The sequence below is a fragment of the Phyllobates terribilis genome, unplaced genomic scaffold, assembly GCF_046119375.1.
Source record: "Phyllobates terribilis strain yellow unplaced genomic scaffold, ASM4611937v1 Scaffold_63__1_contigs__length_7903474, whole genome shotgun sequence".
In the NCBI taxonomy this organism is placed as follows: domain Eukaryota; kingdom Metazoa; phylum Chordata; class Amphibia; order Anura; family Dendrobatidae; genus Phyllobates; species Phyllobates terribilis.
The window spans coordinates 7,808,010-7,828,363 of record NW_027362823.1 but is presented as its reverse complement, the minus strand read 5'-3'; the positions used below and the strand labels follow the sequence as shown (position 1 = coordinate 7,828,363).

Genomic DNA, 20,354 nt, shown 5'->3' with positions numbered 1-20,354 from the left:
GTGCTGCCTCACTAAATGTGAGAAGCCTAAAGAGCCCTGTTAGACGGGCTGCTTTGTTTGCTTGGTTACTGACTCTGAACTTTGACATTTTTTTCCTGCAAGAATGCGGTATTGATCACGATTTGTCATACCCCAACTTAAAAATGGACTGGTCAGCAGGACCCTCTATTTGGTCAGGGTCCAATGAAAATAAAGCTGCCGGGGTTGGGATTTTATTCAAATGTCAAAATGTTAATGTTTTATCCATCACTGAAATAGTTCCAGGTCGTGCCTTATCAACTCATGTTATTTTAAATGGTTTTACCTGTCGTCTTATTAATGTTTATGCATCCCCAGAGAAAAATGAGCGTGCTTCCCTTTTTAATGTCATCCCTTTGTTTTTATCAGGTCCGTCCCCTGTGATAGTGGGAGGGGATTTTAACTGTGTCATGTTGGGGGAGGGGAGGAGTGGAGGTGATACTAATGGAAGAACAGACAAAACATCCAGTCTGTTAAAACATTTGACAACGGACCTCAAATTATTAGATGCTTGGAGAAAGTCCTACCCTACTGACACTGGGCATACATGGAGGGGTAGAGGGATGTCATCTCGTATTGATTTTATTTTTTCCTCTTCTGATGTTTTTAAACCTAGGAATGCTGGTCTAATAGAAAATATTTTTTCTGATCATGTATTACTATACAATGTATTGCAAACTCCACAGGAAGCAAAAGTTGGAAAAGGTATGTGGAAATTGAATGTGCTCTTATTAGAAGACGAACTGGTAAGGGCGGAGTTTTATGCAAAGTATGAGAGTTGGAGAAGACGGAAACACCCAAATCAGAGTATGTTGGGGTGGTGGGAGTGTGTTAAAACCCGTATTAAAGAATTTTTTATTAAAATTGGTAAAAGGAAGGCACGTGAAAAAAGGAAATGTTTTAAAGATTTTAATGTCAGGATGCAAACTCTCCATAAGCTTAAGGGGTGGGGAGTGCCTGGTGTGGATGGTGAGATTGCCAAGATCCAGACAGAAATCCAAAAATTCCTGGAACAAAAGGGTAAAGAAATTATATTTAATGCCCGTGTGAAATATTTGGAAGAGGGTGAGACCTGCTCAAGGTTCTTCTTTAAAAAAATGAGTGACAAAAAACAAGTGATTACTGAGCTAGAAGGACAATCTTCCACTGAGAGCATTTTAGAGCATACTGCTAATTTTTATAGAGATCTTTTTAGTATTAAAAATGTTGATGAACCTGCTTTTACAGAGAATCTTAATGTTTTATCCCAGTTTTTAAATAAAGATGACCAGATTTTTTTAGCTAAAGAACTTTTACCCAGTGAAATTGAAGAGACCCTTAAGAGTTTTAATAAAGGTAAGGCTCCTGGATCAGATGGCCTTCCTATTGAATTTTATCTTTGCTTTTGGGATCTAATTAAGGAGGATTTTATACAAGTAGTTTGTGAAGCCTCTAAGGCTGATTTATTACCATATTCATGGCGTAAAAGTATGATTACATTAATTTTTAAGAAAGGTGATAAATCAAAGTTGGAGAATTGGAGGCCTATTTCACTATTAAATACAGACTACAAGATTTTAGCTAAAGTTGTTGCTGGTCGTCTTAAAGCAGTTATTAAAAATGTAATTCATCCAGATCAGGTGTGTGGTGTCCCCGGGAGATCAATCTGGGAGCATCTAAACCTAATTCGTGATCTTATCTGGTTTCAAAAAGATAGAAAACAGCCACTAGCTATTTTATCTTTGGATTTTATGAAAGCGTTTGATAGGGTCTCCCACTTTTATCTTTTTAAAGTTATGGGAAAGATGGGGTTCCCTGATTCTTTTATTCAGAAAATTGCGCTTTTATACAAACAGTCATCTGCCCGGATTTTAGTCAATGGTTTTTTAACTAGAGAGGTGGAGCTTCTTTCCGGTGTTAAACAAGGTTGCCCCATGTCCCCACTTTTATTTGTCTGCTCCATTGAGCCACTGTTGTGCCTGCTGCGTCGGGACAAGGTGGTTAGGGGCATTTTTATTCCGGGTGGGGGTGGACAACAAGTTAAAGCCATTGGATATATGGATGACATATCTGTCTATGGCACTAGCTCAGCATCTATTAACAGAGCAATTCTAATTACTGAAATTTTTAGTGCTGGGTCTGGGTTTAAGTTGAATATAAATAAATGTGACTGTATGATTATGGGTCAATGGGAGTCAGATCCGCCTAGGGTTCCCACACAAACAGTAGGAATCAAGATCCTGGGTGTCTTGTTTAATCCTGCTAATGATGGTATTGAAAACTGGGATTTGGTTTTGAATAAATTAAATCAGAAGATCTCTTTATGGCAAACTCGAAAACTAACAATGGAGGGCAAGATTCTTGTAATTAAAATGGTTTTGCTTCCTATCATTTTGTATGCCGCTATGGTTTTTCCCCCTAATTCTCTGTATCTTAAAAGACTTATGAAGCCCATGTTTTATTTTCTGTGGGGATCCAAAATGGAGAAATTGAGGAGGGAGGTGGTATGTAAAAGCAAGAAAAATGGGGGTAAAGGGTTCCCTGATTTAAAATTGTTTTTATTTATCAAGTTTTTTGTATTTTGTTGCAAAAGCTTGAATAATGTTGGGGCTTTCTCTTGTTTTCTTAGATATACAACTGGGTTTCTTTTCCGAAAGTTGAACTTCAGTATGACTGTTAATTGTCCTTTTCTCTTATCTCCCCCTAAGCATTACAAGATCTTGGAGAAGGTCATTTCAGAATATGATCTGACCCAAGTTGATCGTCAGCTTTTATTTGATCAACGTAAGTTAACAGTTATTTGTAAGGGACATGAGGAGATGGAGGATGTGTCTAATTTTTCCATCTCCAGGTGCCGCCTAGTGTGGAACAACGTGGCCTGTCCTGCACTTAGCAACTCACAAAAGGATTTAGCTTGGCAGGTTGTTCACCAATGTTTCCCTACGAGAGCTTTTCAGCATCATAGGGGGCTGGTGGCTAGTGCTAGATGTCCCAGAGAAAGATGCGCCCCAAACGAGTCAGTGTTTCATTTACTGTGGGATTGCCCCTACGCACAAGAGCTATGGCAGACGGTGGGCACCCTCCTAAAATGGATATGTGGTATACAAACCCTTAATTGTGACATTATAATATATGGGATAATTAATTGCCCAACCATGAAACAAGCACGAGTCGCATGGCTTATAATAAACTGTTTAAAAGAAGCTTTATGGAAAGTGCGCAATATATTATTGTTTAAACGTGAATTTATTCCTGTCAAAGATTGTATTGGGCTTGCTCTTTGTGAAATGTTTACATACTACCTGAGAGATTGTAAAAAGATGGGAATCAATGAAGCAAAAAAGCTATGGTGTTTGCAAATTTGGAATATGTATTTATTTATGTAAATTATATGCAAAACTGTGTTTTATGCTTTTTATGCTTTTAAGTGCATTTTAATTCTGACTCTGTATTAGTTTTATGTCATATTTTATTCCAGTATTTGTGATTTGTTTCAAATATTGTATCGGATATGTTCTTTGTGAAAAGTTTTCATACTACCTGATTGTAAAAAGATAAAGTTAAAAAGCTATGGTGTTTGCATTTGACATATGTATTTATTTATGCAAATTATATGCAAAACTGTGTTTTATGATTTTTATGCTTTTATGCGCTTTTTAAATCTGACCTTGTATTTGTTTTATGTCATATTTTATTCAAGTATTTGTGATTTGTTTGTAATTTATGATGTATGTCTGATTTAAATAAAGCTTGTTTGAAAACGGATCTGTTCTTATCAGTTTAATATCTGATACGTCCCCTATCTGGGGACCATATATTAAATGGATTTTTAGAACAGGGAGATGGAAAAAGAGCTTGCTCTGTCCACTCCACGCATTGACCTGGTATTGCAGTATCTCCAGGACCGGTGCACCCCTTCTTTAATGCAGTTTCTAAAATCAGAAAGAATTGAATTCAATGTTTTTTGTTCATTTTGCTTGTTTGTTGGATTTTGGGATGGACTCTTTGGCTTTGCTTTTCCTCTCCTCATTGGATTTTTCATGTTCAAAGTTGCAGAAGCCAGATTACAAGCTCATTTTGGTTCAACTTCAGCAACTGTGCATTGCATTGCCATGTAATGTGATGCAATGCTATCTTTCTAGCTCTCCCTTTTTACTTCCTTTTGGATAAACAGACATATTAGGCAAGCATTTTGGAGCTTTCACCTAAATAACTACAGGTGGTGAGATAAGCTGCACAATATAATTGACCTTTCAGTATATTGTTGCACACACACCATCTATTTAGCAAATGCCCTTGTTATCAACAGCAGCCTTTTAAACTCACCTGAGCTAACAGGTATGTGCGCTGGTTACTCTGCTGCGCTTAAAATTTCTTTTTTGGTTTGCTACAATGCCTTTTCTGAAACGTTGTCTCCTTCTGCTGGAACACTGACTTCTTTCATTTAATGCCTGCAGACTATAAAAGAGAACCCAACCCAAAAAGTTTGGTTGATTAGTCTGTGGCATTCTGTTAAACTGTTGCTTATGGCGGTCTCTGTGAGCTTCTCAGCGACATTCAGCCAGCCAGGTATCCTGCCTGCAGTAGATGGAATGTGGCAATGGAACGCTGGCTGCGCGTGTCATAATAGGCTCTGAGCCTTTATATACCTGTGCACAGCAGCAGCCACCTTCAGTCTGCTGCTGGACAGCCAGCAGCAGCAGCAGCAGGAGAGGTATGTAATCAGGAGCCCTCCTGCTAAGGGTAGACAGCTGCTCGTTCCACCCCAACCCCCGCCTTAATTGGTTCTCCTCCCTTCCAACGGTGTTGAGGCGGGTGGGAACAGCAGGGGGTGAAGGTGCTGTGTTTAAAGAGGTGGAGTTATGCAGATCTAAAACGCGTGGATTGCAGCAGCAGCAAGCCGAAAAGTGCAGGCATGTAAGGGATCTAGAGGTTGACAACATGTCTTCTTAACGGGAGTCCAGGAGCTCATCTCCACAAATGGACTTTTCAGGATCCTTGGGTGGCTCCGTAGTTTGAAACCAATTCTGGTTATCGCTTCTCGGCCTTTTGGCTGCGATCTGTAGTGGGTTGCGTCATTTGGCCAAGGTGATCTAGGTGGATCTTTGCACTCGGCCTTCTGGATCTTGGTCCAGCTGCTGCTATTGGGTGTGGAGCAAAGTCTAGATTTGCCTTTTCTTCCTGGAGGACGGTTCTTTTTCGTGGTGTGGAGGTCGGTAGGACGAAGAGGATTGAAATCCGGGTGGAGCTGCGATCTGCTGTGTCGTTTTTTTTCCTGATCATCTGTGGAAAAAGAAGGAGGAAAAGAATATGGAATCGAAGAGGCCATTTGGAGGTAGGAGGGAAAATCGGGAGAACAATTCCAATGACTATTTTTCAGAGGATTATCCTTTGAAGGATACACTCCGTTTGTTGGTGGCTCCTGGTTATCGGCAGGAAAAGGATTCCGAGTTTATCTTCAGAGAGATTTGTAAATTTCTGAAGATTGAAAAGGAGGAACTTTTTTGTTTTCAATCCTTTTTTTCGAGAGGGATATATGATTTAACTTTAATGGGGAACTCTCAGTGTGAAAGAGCCTATACTCTCTATGAAGTTAATAGGGAGAACGAGCTTTTTGTTGGAGTGAGAGTGATTCCCTCCTTTCAGTTCTCCATGAAACTGCTAACAATACATTTGTTCAGTCCATTTGTTACTGATAGTGAAGTAATAAACTATCTAAGTGCATATTGTGAGAAAGTTATCCCAAGAAAACGTGGGGAAACTAGGTTCGGAGTGTGGAACGGAAAAAGGGTTTTTCTGGTAGCCTTCAAGAAGGACCCAGAAGAAGAAGGTGGGGTACTTAGACCACCACCAAATGTCTATGTTAATCGTAGCCGTGGATATCTGTTTTTTTCGGGTATGCCTAATTACTGTTATGGGTGCCGTAAATATGGACATTTGGATATTGTGTGCAAAAAGTGTTGTAGGTGTCCCGGTTCAGCTCATCAGGAGGATGCATGTCCAAATAAGAAGAAAGGAGGCGAGGAGGAGATGGATACTTCATCAGAACATCGGCAGAATGAAGCCGAGGATGGTGAGGAAGCAAGTGAAAAGAGAACTGATGAGCAGGAAATGGAGGAGGTGAGAAAAGTAAAGAAGAAGAAAACACCGGAAGAAGAGAAGAGAAAGAAAGAAGAGAGAGGGAGGAGGTCGGAGGAGGATGAGAAAAGAAAGATGGAAGAAAGAAAGAAGGAGAAGGAGTTAGAAGAAGATAAGAACAGAGAAGAGCAGAAGAAAGAAGGTCGGGAGAAGGAAGAGCAGAAGAAAGAAGAAAAGAAGAAAGAAGAAAAGAAGAATGAAGAACGGAGGATTGAAGAATTGAAGTCTGTGCTGGTGGGTGTGGGACAATTAATGCAGAAAGTCCCTCCACCAAGCAAAGAGAGTAATATAAAAGAACAAGGGGGTGAAGTAAAAAAGGGAGGCGCAGGGGGAAAGGTGGTGGTAGTGAAAAGTCAAAGCCTGCCTGTAATAGGGCCTTCCCCTAGGGAGATTTTATCTCAGAGTATACCCTGTGGTCAGGAAAGGATGGATTCATCAAAAATTTTGAAAAGAAGTGTAGATGATAAAGAGCGTGGTGTAGGGCCATGTGTAGTAAAAGTATTTGCTTGTGAAAAGGATTTTGACATTTCCAGTACATCAGAGTCGGAAGGGCTGAGTATCGATGAAAGTGCTTTGCAATCCGATGAGGGCGGGGGAGATAGCCCGGTGCCAGTCACTAAAAGATGATCAGGGCGGCTTCCCTGAATGTTCAGGGTTTCAATGACTTATATAAAAGAACTGTGATTTATGACTATTTTAATAATGAAAATTTTGATTTTGTATTTCTTCAAGAATGTAATTTGTCAAAGAAGTTAAATTATGATTTTTTACGGGGTATATGGAAGGGTAATTTATGTTTTTCAGGCGGGAATGAATTCAGAAGTGATGGGGTTGGTTTTATATGTTCCAGGCAATGGGAGATTACCAACTACGAAGAAATATACCCTGGTAGGATTCTAAGAGTGGATGTAGAAAGGAATGGGAAGAAATATAGATGTTTTAATATTTATGCCAATACAGAAAAAGTTTTAAGGTTACATTTGTTTGAAATTTTGCAGCTTTTTATCCCAGGTGTAGTTCCAGTAATTTTAGGGGGAGATTTTAATTGTCAACTAAATAATGTAAAAGATGGTTCGGTTTCTTGTCTCAAGGGTATTTTATCTTCTTTTAACCTAAAAGATGCTTGGTGGTTGGACGGGCAGAAGAAGGAGTATGAAATTACTTGGGAAGGAAGAGGTTGTTCCTCGAGAATAGATTATTTGTTTATATCCAAGGATTTTACTTGTTCTAATTTTAAAACGCATAAAGCACCTTTTTCTGATCATAGAATAATTGAATGTACACTGATGGTAGAGGCGGATGAGGGAAAAAGGCCGTCTCATTGGAAACTGAATGTATCATTGTTACAGCATAAGGAGGTAAGGGAGGATTTTAAATTTTTCTTTGAGAAACTGAAATTAGAAAAGAAATGTTTTGACTCTACTTTTAAATGGTGGGACTACATGAAAAAGGAAGTTAAATTATTCTTTATGGAAGTAGGCAAGAGGAAAGCTGCGGATAAGCGACAGTCATACAATAACCTTAATGCAAATCTACAGTGTCTGTATCAGTTTAGGAATAATGGAGTTAATGTGGAGGAGGAAATTATGGTGACGAAGGAAAAAATTCAAAAATGTCTGAGAGAAAAAGGAAAAGAAATTATCTTTAATTCTCGTGTGAAGGTGTTGGAGGAAGACGAGAAATGTACTAAATTCTTTTTTAAAAAAATCTGTGAGAAAAAGGCCTTTATGGGGGTTTTAGAGGGGGAAAGGAGTTTGGAGGGGAAAAAGATGAAAGTGAAAGAATTTTATGATAACCTGTTTTCAGCAAAAAATACAGATAGGTCTTTGAAGGAGCATTTTTTAGGAGGGTTGGATAAGTGTTTTACTAAGGAAAATAAATTATTATTATCAGAGGGTATTTCAAAAGAAGAAGTTTTTAATACAGTTAATACATTGCAAAACGGTAAGACACCAGGGTCGGATGGGTTACCCATTGAGTTTTATAAAATATTATGGGATATTGTGGGGAATGAATTTTATGAAATGTTTTTAAAAGTTGAGTCTTTATGTCGTGTCCCGGAGTCATGGTTGGAGGGGGTAATTGTTTTATTATACAAAAGAGGTGATAGAGAATTGCTAAAAAACTGGAGACCGATTACTCTTTTAAATACAGATTATAAAGTTTATGCGAAGCTGTTGGCAAATAGATTAAAGAAAGTGGTGAGTTCGGTGATAGATATAGACCAAACGTGTGCAGTTCCAACGCGGAAGATCAGTGACTCGTTGATTTTAATTAGAGACATAATATGGGATGTTTCCGATAGAAGACAGAAGATGGCGTTAATTACTCTGGATTTTGAAAAGGCTTATGATAGAGTCGCCCATGATTTTTTATTCGATGTTTTAAGGAGAATGGGTTGCCCGGATGATTTTAGTAAACGTATTAAATCCTTGTATCAAGCATGTTTTAGTAAAGTATCTGTAAATGGGTTTTTATCTGGAAGTGTAAAGATTAATTGTGGGGTGAAACAGGGATGCCCCTTATCCCCTATTCTTTTTATCTGTGCGATTGAGCCTCTTTTAACTGCTTTTAGGAAAGACAAAGTGATTAATGGTTTTTTTATTCCTGGGAGTTGGGGAGAGCAGGTTAAAGTGGTGGCTTTTATGGATGATGTGACTGTTTTTGTAAAAGATTTAAGAAGTATGAATAGGGTTTTAAGAACGGTTGAATGGTTTGGGGCGGCATCAGGTTTTAAGATCAATTTGGAGAAATCTGGTGTTTTAACGATGGGCGGTTTTATCTTAGAATCCGATTGTAAATTATTGAGAGTTTTTGAAGCAAAGATTTTAGGCATCTATTTTTCGGAAGAGTGTGGAAATGTAAAAAATTGGGAATCACTGTTGGAGAGGGTTAGGAAAAAGGTGTCTTTTTGGAATCTGAGAGAGCTAACGTTGGAAGGGAAGATTTTAATTATCAAGCAGGTTTTACTCCCAATGATTTTATATGTTGCAACCATTTTTATTCCACCTGTCAATGCGATGAAAAAAATTATTAAAGTATGTTTTAATTTTTTATGGAGATCAAAAATGGAAAGGGTTAAGCGCGAAGAATTGTATAAGCCAAAAAAGAAAGGTGGTAAAGGTTATCCTGATATCAAAGCCTTTTTATATGCAAAGTATATGGCAAACTGCATAAATATTTTATTAGGGTCAGAATCGAAGCTTAAAGCCTTTTCTATTTATAATTTGGGTTTCTATATAAGAAAATATAAGTGGGTGGACATGAGATTGAATAGACCTTATAGATTTTTACCCCCAAGTAACTATGTTGTGCTGGAAAAGATTTTGAGAGATTATGATCTAAAAGGTTTTGATCTTAAGGTACTGAGGTGTCATAAAAAGATATTACAAGTCTTGGAAGGAAGGTTAAACACTAGTCCAGTGGAGCACTTTATGCCAAAGATAGTGGACAGGATTTGGCTGAATGTAAACTATGTGTTCTTATCAAATGAACATAAAGATTTGTTATGGTGTATAATAAAGGATTGCTTACCGACACGAGAATTTCAGCATAGACGTGGTCTTGTTCGTTTTGAAAAATGTCCAAGACAGAGATGTGGAGGTAGTGAGACTCCTATGCACGTATTCTGGAATTGCGAGTTTGCACAAAAAGTCTGGAGGAAAATGTGCAATCTGATTAAAGCTGTGAGTAATGTTAATTTTTTAGATTTTAACAGGGTGTTCTATGGGATGGGTGTAAAGGAAGAAGATTTTAAGGTGGTGTGGGTGATTATAACATGTGTAAAGATGGCAATTTGGAAGGTGAGAAACATTTTGATTTTTAAACATAATGAAGTGTCTGTTGAACAGTGTATTAAGTTGTGTCTAAGTTATTTATTTATGTATTTTTGGAAGGACAAAATGGTTTTGGGCATAAGAAAAGCAGATGTATTGTGGAAGCAAAATGAATGGAATATACTTACTGTGTAGCCTTTGTTGTCATTGAAAATCTTTTTCTGGAAAAATACAAATATTAATTACAGGGAAAAAAAAAAAAAAAAAAGTTAAAAAGAAAGTTAAGAAAAAGGAAAGAAGGAAATATATATGTATATATATATATATATATATATATAAAAAAAAAAAAAAAAAAAAAAACACGATGATGGATTTGAGTCTTGGTTTTTGCTTTTAAAGATGTAAGACTTTGTAATCTGAGTGTAAAAAAAAAAAAAAAAAAAAAAAAAAAAAAAAAAAAAAAAAAAAAAAAAAAAAAAAAAAAAAAAAAAATCTGTTCTTATCAGTTTAATATCTGATACGTCCCCTATCTGGGGACCATATATTAAATGGATTTTTAGAACAGGGAGATGGAAAAAGAGCTTGCTCTGTCCACTCCACGCATTGACCTGGTATTGCAGTATCTCCAGGACCGGTGCACCCCTTCTTTAATGCAGTTTCTAAAATCAGAAAGAATTGAATTCAATGTTTTTTGTTCATTTTGCTTGTTTGTTGGATTTTGGGATGGACTCTTTGGCTTTGCTTTTCCTCTCCTCATTGGATTTTTCATGTTCAAAGTTGCAGAAGCCAGATTACAAGCTCATTTTGGTTCAACTTCAGCAACTGTGCATTGCATTGCCATGTAATGTGATGCAATGCTATCTTTCTAGCTCTCCCTTTTTACTTCCTTTTGGATAAACAGACATATTAGGCAAGCATTTTGGAGCTTTCACCTAAATAACTACAGGTGGTGAGATAAGCTGCACAATATAATTGACCTTTCAGTATATTGTTGCACACACACCATCTATTTAGCAAATGCCCTTGTTATCAACAGCAGCCTTTTAAACTCACCTGAGCTAACAGGTATGTGCGCTGGTTACTCTGCTGCGCTTAAAATTTCTTTTTTGGTTTGCTACAATGCCTTTTCTGAAACGTTGTCTCCTTCTGCTGGAACACTGACTTCTTTCATTTAATGCCTGCAGACTATAAAAGAGAACCCAACCCAAAAAGTTTGGTTGATTAGTCTGTGGCATTCTGTTAAACTGTTGCTTATGGCGGTCTCTGTGAGCTTCTCAGCGACATTCAGCCAGCCAGGTATCCTGCCTGCAGTAGATGGAATGTGGCAATGGAACGCTGGCTGCGCGTGTCATAATAGGCTCTGAGCCTTTATATACCTGTGCACAGCAGCAGCCACCTTCAGTCTGCTGCTGGACAGCCAGCAGCAGCAGCAGCAGGAGAGGTATGTAATCAGGAGCCCTCCTGCTAAGGGTAGACAGCTGCTCGTTCCACCCCACCTCCCGCCTTAATTGGTTCTCCTCCCTTCCAACGGTGTTGAGGCGGGTGGGAACAGCAGGGGGTGAAGGTGCTGTGTTTAAAGAGGTGGAGTTATGCAGATCTAAAACGCGTGGATTGCAGCAGCAGCAAGCCGAAAAGTGCAGGCATGTAAGGGATCTAGAGGTTGACAACATGTCTTCTTAACGGGAGTCCAGGAGCTCATCTCCACAAATGGACTTTTCAGGATCCTTGGGTGGCTCCGTAGTTTGAAACCAATTCTGGTTATCGCTTCTCGGCCTTTTGGCTAAGATCAAGTGTAGTATCTGTTCTTATCAGTTTAATATCTGATACGTCCCCTATCTGGGGACCATATATTAAATGGATTTTTAGAACAGGGAGATGGAAAAAGAGCTTGCTCTGTCCACTCCACGCATTGACCTGGTATTGCAGTATCTCCAGGACCGGTGCACCCCTTCTTTAATGCAGTTTCTAAAATCAGAAAGAATTGAATTCAATGTTTTTTGTTCATTTTGCTTGTTTGTCGGATTTTGGGATGGACTCTTTGGCTTTGCTTTTCTTCTCCTCATTGGATTTTTCATGTTCAAAGTTGCAGAAGCCAGATTACAAGCTCATTTTGGTTCAACTTCAGCAACTGTGCATTGCATTGCCATGTAATGTGATGCAATGCTATCTTTCTAGCTCTCCCTTTTTACTTCCTTTTGGATAAACAGACATATTAGGCAAGCATTTTGGAGCTTTCACCTAAATAACTACAGGTGGTGAGATAAGCTGCACAATATAATTGACCTTTCAGTATATTGTTGCACACACACCATCTATTTAGCAAATGCCCTTGTTATCAACAGCAGCCTTTTAAACTCACCTGAGCTAACAGGTATGTGCGCTGGTTACTCTGCTGCGCTTAAAATTTCTTTTTTGGTTTGCTACAATGCCTTTTCTGAAACGTTGTCTCCTTCTGCTGGAACACTGACTTCTTTCATTTAATGCCTGCAGACTATAAAAGAGAACCCAACCCAAAAAGTTTGGTTGATTAGTCTGTGGCATTCTGTTAAACTGTTGCTTATGGCGGTCTCTGTGAGCTTCTCAGCGACATTCAGCCAGCCAGGTATCCTGCCTGCAGTAGATGGAATGTGGCAATGGAACGCTGGCTGCGCGTGTCATAATAGGCTCTGAGCCTTTATATACCTGTGCACAGCAGCAGCCACCTTCAGTCTGCTGCTGGACAGCCAGCAGCAGCAGCAGCAGGAGAGGTATGTAATCAGGAGCCCTCCTGCTAAGGGTAGACAGCTGCTCGTTCCACCCCACCCCCCGCCTTAATTGGTTCTCCTCCCTTCCAACGGTGTTGAGGCGGGTGGGAACAGCAGGGGGTGAAGGTGCTGTGTTTAAAGAGGTGGAGTTATGCAGATCTAAAACGCGTGGATTGCAGCAGCAGCAAGCCGAAAAGTGCAGGCATGTAAGGGATCTAGAGGTTGACAACATGTCTTCTTAACGGGAGTCCAGGAGCTCATCTCCACAAATGGACTTTTCAGGATCCTTGGGTGGCTCCGTAGTTTGAAACCAATTCTGGTTATCGCTTCTCGGCCTTTTGGCTAAGATCAAGTGTAGTATCTGTTCTTATCAGTTTAATATCTGATACGTCCCCTATCTGGGGACCATATATTAAATGGATTTTTAGAACAGGGAGATGGAAAAAGAGCTTGCTCTGTCCACTCCACGCATTGACCTGGTATTGCAGTATCTCCAGGACCGGTGCACCCCTTCTTTAATGCAGTTTCTAAAATCAGAAAGAATTGAATTCAATGTTTTTTGTTCATTTTGCTTGTTTGTCGGATTTTGGGATGGACTCTTTGGCTTTGCTTTTCTTCTCCTCATTGGATTTTTCATGTTCAAAGTTGCAGAAGCCAGATTACAAGCTCATTTTGGTTCAACTTCAGCAACTGTGCATTGCATTGCCATGTAATGTGATGCAATGCTATCTTTCTAGCTCTCCCTTTTTACTTCCTTTTGGATAAACAGACATATTAGGCAAGCATTTTGGAGCTTTCACCTAAATAACTACAGGTGGTGAGATAAGCTGCACAATATAATTGACCTTTCAGTATATTGTTGCACACACACCATCTATTTAGCAAATGCCCTTGTTATCAACAGCAGCCTTTTAAACTCACCTGAGCTAACAGGTATGTGCGCTGGTTACTCTGCTGTGCTTAAAATTTCTTTTTTGGTTTGCTACAATGCCTTTTCTGAAACGTTGTCTCCTTCTGCTGGAACACTGACTTCTTTCATTTAATGCCTGCAGACTATAAAAGAGAACCCAACCCAAAAAGTTTGGTTGATTAGTCTGTGGCATTCTGTTAAACTGTTGCTTATGGCGGTCTCTGTGAGCTTCTCAGCGACATTCAGCCAGCCAGGTATCCTGCCTGCAGTAGATGGAATGTGGCAATGGAACGCTGGCTGCGCGTGTCATAATAGGCTCTGAGCCTTTATATACCTGTGCACAGCAGCAGCCACCTTCAGTCTGCTGCTGGACAGCCAGCAGCAGCAGCAGCAGGAGAGGTATGTAATCAGGAGCCCTCCTGCTAAGGGTAGACAGCTGCTCGTTCCACCCCACCCCCCGCCTTAATTGGTTCTCCTCCCTTCCAACGGTGTTGAGGCGGGTGGGAACAGCAGGGGGTGAAGGTGCTGTGTTTAAAGAGGTGGAGTTATGCAGATCTAAAACGCGTGGATTGCAGCAGCAGCAAGCCGAAAAGTGCAGGCATGTAAGGGATCTAGAGGTTGACAACATGTCTTCTTAACGGGAGTCCAGGAGCTCATCTCCACAAATGGACTTTTCAGGATCCTTGGGTGGCTCCGTAGTTTGAAACCAATTCTGGTTATCGCTTCTCGGCCTTTTGGCTAAGATCAAGTGTAGTATCTGTTCTTATCAGTTTAATATCTGATACGTCCCCTATCTGGGGACCATATATTAAATGGATTTTTAGAACAGGGAGATGGAAAAAGAGCTTGCTCTGTCCACTCCACGCATTGACCTGGTATTGCAGTATCTCCAGGACCGGTGCACCCCTTCTTTAATGCAGTTTCTAAAATCAGAAAGAATTGAATTCAATGTTTTTTGTTCATTTTGCTTGTTTGTCGGATTTTGGGATGGACTCTTTGGCTTTGCTTTTCTTCTCCTCATTGGATTTTTCATGTTCAAAGTTGCAGAAGCCAGATTACAAGCTCATTTTGGTTCAACTTCAGCAACTGTGCATTGCATTGCCATGTAATGTGATGCAATGCTATCTTTCTAGCTCTCTCTTTTTACTTCCTTTTGGATAAACAGACATATTAGGCAAGCATTTTGGAGCTTTCACCTAAATAACTACAGGTGGTGAGATAAGCTGCACAATATAATTGACCTTTCAGTATATTGTTGCACACACACCATCTATTTAGCAAATGCCCTTGTTATCAACAGCAGCCTTTTAAACTCACCTGAGCTAACAGGTATGTGCGCTGGTTACTCGGCTGCGCTTAAAATTTCTTTTTTGGTTTGCTACAATGCCTTTTCTGAAACGTTGTCTCCTTCTGCTGGAACACTGACTTCTTTCATTTAATGCCCGCAGACTATAAAAGAGAACCCAACCCAAAAAGTTTGGTTGATTAGTCTGTGGCATTCTGTTAAACTGTTGCTTATGGCGGTCTCTGTGAGCTTCTCAGCGACATTCAGCCAGCCAGGTATCCTGCCTGCAGTAGATGGAATGTGGCAATGGAACGCTGGCTGCGCGTGTCATAATAGGCTCTGAGCCTTTATATACCTGTGCACAGCAGCAGCCACCTTCAGTCTGCTGCTGGACAGCCAGCAGCAGCAGCAGCAGGAGAGGTATGTAATCAGGAGCCCTCCTGCTAAGGGTAGACAGCTGCTCGTTCCACCCCACCCCCCGCCTTAATTGGTTCTCCTCCCTTCCAACGGTGTTGAGGCGGGTGGGAACAGCAGGGGGTGAAGGTGCTGTGCTTAAAGAGGTGGAGTTATGCAGATCTAAAACGCGTGGATTGCAGCAGCAGCAAGCCGAAAAGTGCAGGCATGTAAGGGATCTAGAGGTTGACAACATGTCTTCTTAACGGGAGTCCAGGAGCTCATCTCCACAAATGGACTTTTCAGGATCCTTGGGTGGCTCCGTAGTTTGAAACCAATTCTGGTTATCGCTTCTCGGCCTTTTGGCTAAGATCAAGTGTAGTATCTGTTCTTATCAGTTTAATATCTGATACGTCCCCTATCTGGGGACCATATATTAAATGGATTTTTAGAACAGGGAGATGGAAAAAGAGCTTGCTCTGTCCACTCCACGCATTGACCTGGTATTGCAGTATCTCCAGGACCGGTGCACCCCTTCTTTAACCCCTTAATAACATCTGACGTACTAATACGCGTCTGTGCCCTGGGACTTAAGAGCCAGACCCGTATTAGTACGTCATCGCGATCGCGCCCGCACACAGGCTGTGCGGGCGCGATCGCCGCCGGGTGTCAGCTGATTGTCACAGCTGACACCCGGTACTATGTGCAGGGAGCGGTCACGCACCGCTCCCAGCACATTAACCCCCGCGATGCTGCGATCGAAGTCGATCGCGGCATTGCGGGGGCAAGGGGAGGTGATCGGCGATACTCACCTCCTCTTCCGGCTTCCAGCGCAGTCTGCAAAGGCTTCCCGGGTGTTGCCATGATGACCCGATGTCGTCATGACAACATCCGGGTCACCAGAGAGCAGGAAGATTGCTTGGACATGCGCAGTGCATCTCCAAGCAATCTTCACACTGTGCACTTCTGACAGCCTTCATGGCATAGGGATGGTGCTCCATTCCTGTGCCATGCAGGCGATCAGAAAAAAAAAAGTGAAAGTCCCAGAGTGGGACAAAGTAATAAAGTGTATAAACTGTGTGAAAGTGGAAAAAAAAAATAAAAAAAAAATGTGCAAAAATATTATAAAAAAATAAAAAAAATAATACACCAAAAATAAAAATATAATGTACCCATCAATAAATATTATTATAAAAAAAATAAAAAAAAAACAATAAAAGTACACATATTTGGTATCGCCGCGTCCGGAACAACCTGACCTATAAAACTGTCCCACTAGTTAACCCCTTCAGTGAACACGGTAAAAAAAAAAAAAAAAAAACCAAGCAAAAAACAATGCTTTATCACCATACCGCCAAACAAAAAGTGGAATAACACGCGATCAAAAAGACGTATATAAATAGATATGATACCGCTGAAAACGTCATCTCGTCCCGCAAAAAACAAGCCGCCATATAGCTCCATCAGCCGAAAAATAAAAAAGTTATAGCTCTCAGAATAAAGCGATACTAAAAAATATTTATTTCTATAAAATAGCTTTTATTGTGTATAAGCGCCAAAACATAGAAAAATGATACAAATGTGGTACCGCTGTAAACGTACTGACCCGAAGAGTAAAGCTGCCTTATCAATTTTACCACACGCGGAACAGAATAAAAAAAAAAAAAAAAACAATTCCTGAATTGTTGGTTTTTGTTTATTCTGCCTCCCAAAAATCGGAATAGAAAGCGATCAAAAAATGTCACGTGCCTGAAAATGGCACCAATAACAACGTCAAGTCATCCCGCAAAAAACGAGCCGTCACATGACTGTCTGCCAAAATCTGGAAAAATTATAGCTCTCAAAATATGGCGATGCAAAAACTAGATTTTACAAAAAATGCGTCTTTTAGTGTGTGACAGCTGTCAGTCATAAAAACCCCATATGATTCTGGCATTGCTGTAATCACACCGACCCGAAGAATAAAGTCGTCTAATCACTTATACCGCACAAGGAACGGCGTCAAAAATAAACTCTTGAGTTAGGATTGGGCTAGGGTTAGGGCTGGGTTTGGGGCTAGGGTTGTGCTGGGGCTAGGGTTGTGCTGGGGCTAGGGTTGTGCTGGGGCTAGGGTTGTGCTAGGGTTAGGGCTGGGGTTGGGATTTTTTTCAAAAGTAAGAAAAAAAGATGACGATATGGCGACTAGTGTTGAGAGCAAGTGCTCGCTACTTGAGTTTGCATCGGGTGCTCTGGTATGCATTTAGTATCGTGGGTATTTGAGTGACATGCTCGAGTCTCTGCCCCATATGCTTCGCGGCCAAAAAACTTTACGGGGATTGCCTGCCATGCACGAGCGATCCCCGCATGTTTTTTTTTGGGTGTCTAATAACCGTGAAACATGCGGAGCAGGGACTCGAGCATGTCACTCGAGCACACGCTGTACATGGTGCATACCTGAGTACCCGATGCAAACTCAAGTAGCGAGCACTTGCGCTCAAGAATAATGAAAACTTATTCAATATGATGACCTAATGTAAACAAATAATGTGCCGTACCTCTGGGTTCAAAATGTTCACTATACACCTTAATAAAATCTTTGAGGGGTATAGTTTCCAAAATGGGGACACTTGTGGGGGAGCTCCACTGTTTAGGCACATCACGGGCTCTCCAAACGCGACATGGTGTCCGCTAACAAATTGAATGGAAAATCGGCTCAAATTGTTAGCGGACGCCATGTTGCGTTTGGAGAGCCCCTGTGTGTCCAAACATTGGAGCTCCCCCACAAGTGACCCCATTTTGGAAACTAGACCCCCCAAGGCACCTATCTAGATGCATAGTGAGCACTTAGAACCCCCAGGTGCTTCACAAATTGATTCGTAAAAATGAAAAAGTGAAAATAAAACACTTTTTCATTTTTATGAATCAATTTGTGAAGCACCTGGGGTTCCAAGTGCTCACTATGAATCTAGATAGGTGCCTTGGGGGGTCTAGTTTCCAAAATGGGGTCACTTGTGGGGGAGCTCCAATGTTTGGGCACACAGGGACTCTCTAAATGCAACATGGTATCCGCTAACAAATTGAATGGAAAATCGGCTCAAATTGTTAGCGGACACCACATTGCGTTTGGAGAGCCCCTCTGTGCCCAAACTTTGGAGCTCCCCCACAAGTGACCCCATTTTGGAAACTAGACCCCCCAAGGCACCTTTCTAGATGCATAGTGAGCACTTGGAACCCCCAGGTGCTTCACAAATTGATTCATAAAAATGAAAAAGTGAAAAAAAAAACACTTTTTCATTTTTATGAATCAATTTGTGAAGCACCTGGGGTTCCAAGTGCTCACTATGAATCTAGAAAGGTGCCTTGGGGGGTCTAGTTTCCAAAATGGGGTCACTTGTGGGGGAGCTCCAATGTTTGGGCACACAGGGACTCTCTAAATGCAACATGGTATCCGCTAACAAATTGAATGGAAAATCGGCTCAAATTGTTAGCGGACACCACATTGCGTTTGGAGAGCCCCTCTGTGCCCAAACTTTGGAGCTCCCCCACAAGTGACCCCATTTTGGAAACTAGACCCCCCAAGGCACCTTTCTAGATGCATAGTGAGCACTTGGAACCCCCAGGTGCTTCACAAATTGATTCGTAAAAATGAAAAAGTGAAAAAAAAAACACTTTTTCATTTTTATGAATCAATTTGTGAAGCACCTGGGGTTCCAAGTGCTCACTATGAATCTAGATAGGTGCCTTGGGGGGTCTAGTTTAAAATAGGGGGTCACTTGTGGGGGAGCTCCAATGTTTGGGCACACAGGGACTCTCTAAATGCAACATGGTATCCGCTAACAAATTGAATGGAAAATCGGCTCAAATTGTTAGCGGACACCACATTGCGTTTGGAAAGCCCCTCTGTGCCCAAACTTTGGAGCTCCCCCACAAGTGACCCCATTTTGGAAACTAGACCCCCCAAGGCACCTTTCTAGATGCATAGTGAGCACTTGGAACCCCCAGGTGCTTCACAAATTAATTCGTAAAAATGAAAAAGTGAAAAAAAAAACACTTTTTCATCTTTATGAATCAATTTGTGAAGAACCTGGGGTTCCAAGTGCTCACTATGAATCTAGATAGGTGCCTTGGGGGGTCTAGTTTCCAAAATGGGGTCACTTGTGGGGGAGCTCCAATGTTTGGGCACACAGGGACTCTCCAAATGCAACATGATATCCGCTAACAAATTGTCGGCTCAAATTGTTAGCGGATATCATGTTGCATTTGGAGAGTCCCTGTGTGCCCAAACATTGGAGCTCCTCTACAAGTGACCCCATTTTGGAAACTAGACCCCCCAAGGCACCTATCTAGATGCATAGTGAGCACTTGGAACCCCTAGGTGCTTCACAAATTAATTCGTAAAAATGAAAAAGTGTTTTTTTTTTCACTTTTTCATTATTACGAATCAATTTGTGAAGCACCTGGGGGTTCCAAGTGCTCACTATGCATCTAGAAAGGTGCCTTGGGGGGTTTAGTTTCCAAAATGGGGTCACTTGTGGGGGAGCTCCAAAGTTTGGGCACAGAGGGGCTCTCCAAACGCAATGTGGCGTCCGCTAACAATTTGAGCCGATTTTCCATTCAATTTGTTAGCGGATACCATGTTGCATTTAGAGAGTCCCTGTGTGCCCAAACATTGGAGCTCCCCCACAAGTGACCCCATTTTGGAAACTAGACCCCCCAAGGCACCTATCTAGATGCATAGTGAGCACTTGGAACCCCTAGGTGCTTCACAAATTGATTTGTAAAAATGAAAAAGTGTTTTTTTTTTCACTTTTTCATTATTACGAATCAATTTGTGAAGCACCTGGGGGTTCCAAGTGCTCACTATGCATCTAGAAAGGTGCCTTGGGGGGTCTAGTTTCCAAAATGGGGTCACTTGTGGGGGAGCTCCAAAGTTTGGGCACAGAGAAGCTCTCCAAACGCAATGTGGTGTCCGCTAACAATTTGAGCCGATTTTCCATTCAATTTGTTAGCGGACACCATGTTGCATTTAGAGAGCCGCTGTGTGCCCATATATTGGAGCTCCCCCACAAGTGACCCCATTTTGGAAACTAGACCACCCAAGGCACCTATCTAGATGCATAGTGAGCACTTGG

General features: G+C 41.0%; 4 non-coding genes and 2 pseudogenes across 4 annotated transcripts; all 6 read left to right on the top strand.

Moving 5' to 3' along the window:
• The first annotated feature begins 3,742 nt into the window (after positions 1–3,742).
• LOC141192533 (U2 spliceosomal RNA) lies at positions 3,743–3,915 on the top strand (annotated as a pseudogene).
• A 6,470-nt stretch (positions 3,916–10,385) lies between these two features.
• On the top strand, positions 10,386–10,556 carry LOC141192599 (U2 spliceosomal RNA; annotated as a pseudogene).
• A 1,115-nt stretch (positions 10,557–11,671) lies between these two features.
• LOC141192997 (U2 spliceosomal RNA) lies at positions 11,672–11,862 on the top strand. Its single transcript, XR_012266298.1, has one exon. It is a non-coding gene; the product is annotated as a U2 spliceosomal RNA (small nuclear RNA).
• A 1,115-nt stretch (positions 11,863–12,977) lies between these two features.
• LOC141192995 (U2 spliceosomal RNA) lies at positions 12,978–13,168 on the top strand. Its single transcript, XR_012266297.1, has one exon. It is a non-coding gene; the product is annotated as a U2 spliceosomal RNA (small nuclear RNA).
• A 1,115-nt stretch (positions 13,169–14,283) lies between these two features.
• Positions 14,284–14,474, top strand: LOC141192994 (U2 spliceosomal RNA). Its single transcript, XR_012266296.1, has one exon. It is a non-coding gene; the product is annotated as a U2 spliceosomal RNA (small nuclear RNA).
• A 1,115-nt stretch (positions 14,475–15,589) lies between these two features.
• Positions 15,590–15,780, top strand: LOC141192993 (U2 spliceosomal RNA). The gene has a single exon (XR_012266295.1). It is a non-coding gene; the product is annotated as a U2 spliceosomal RNA (small nuclear RNA).
• Positions 15,781–20,354: the final 4,574 nt, after the last annotated feature.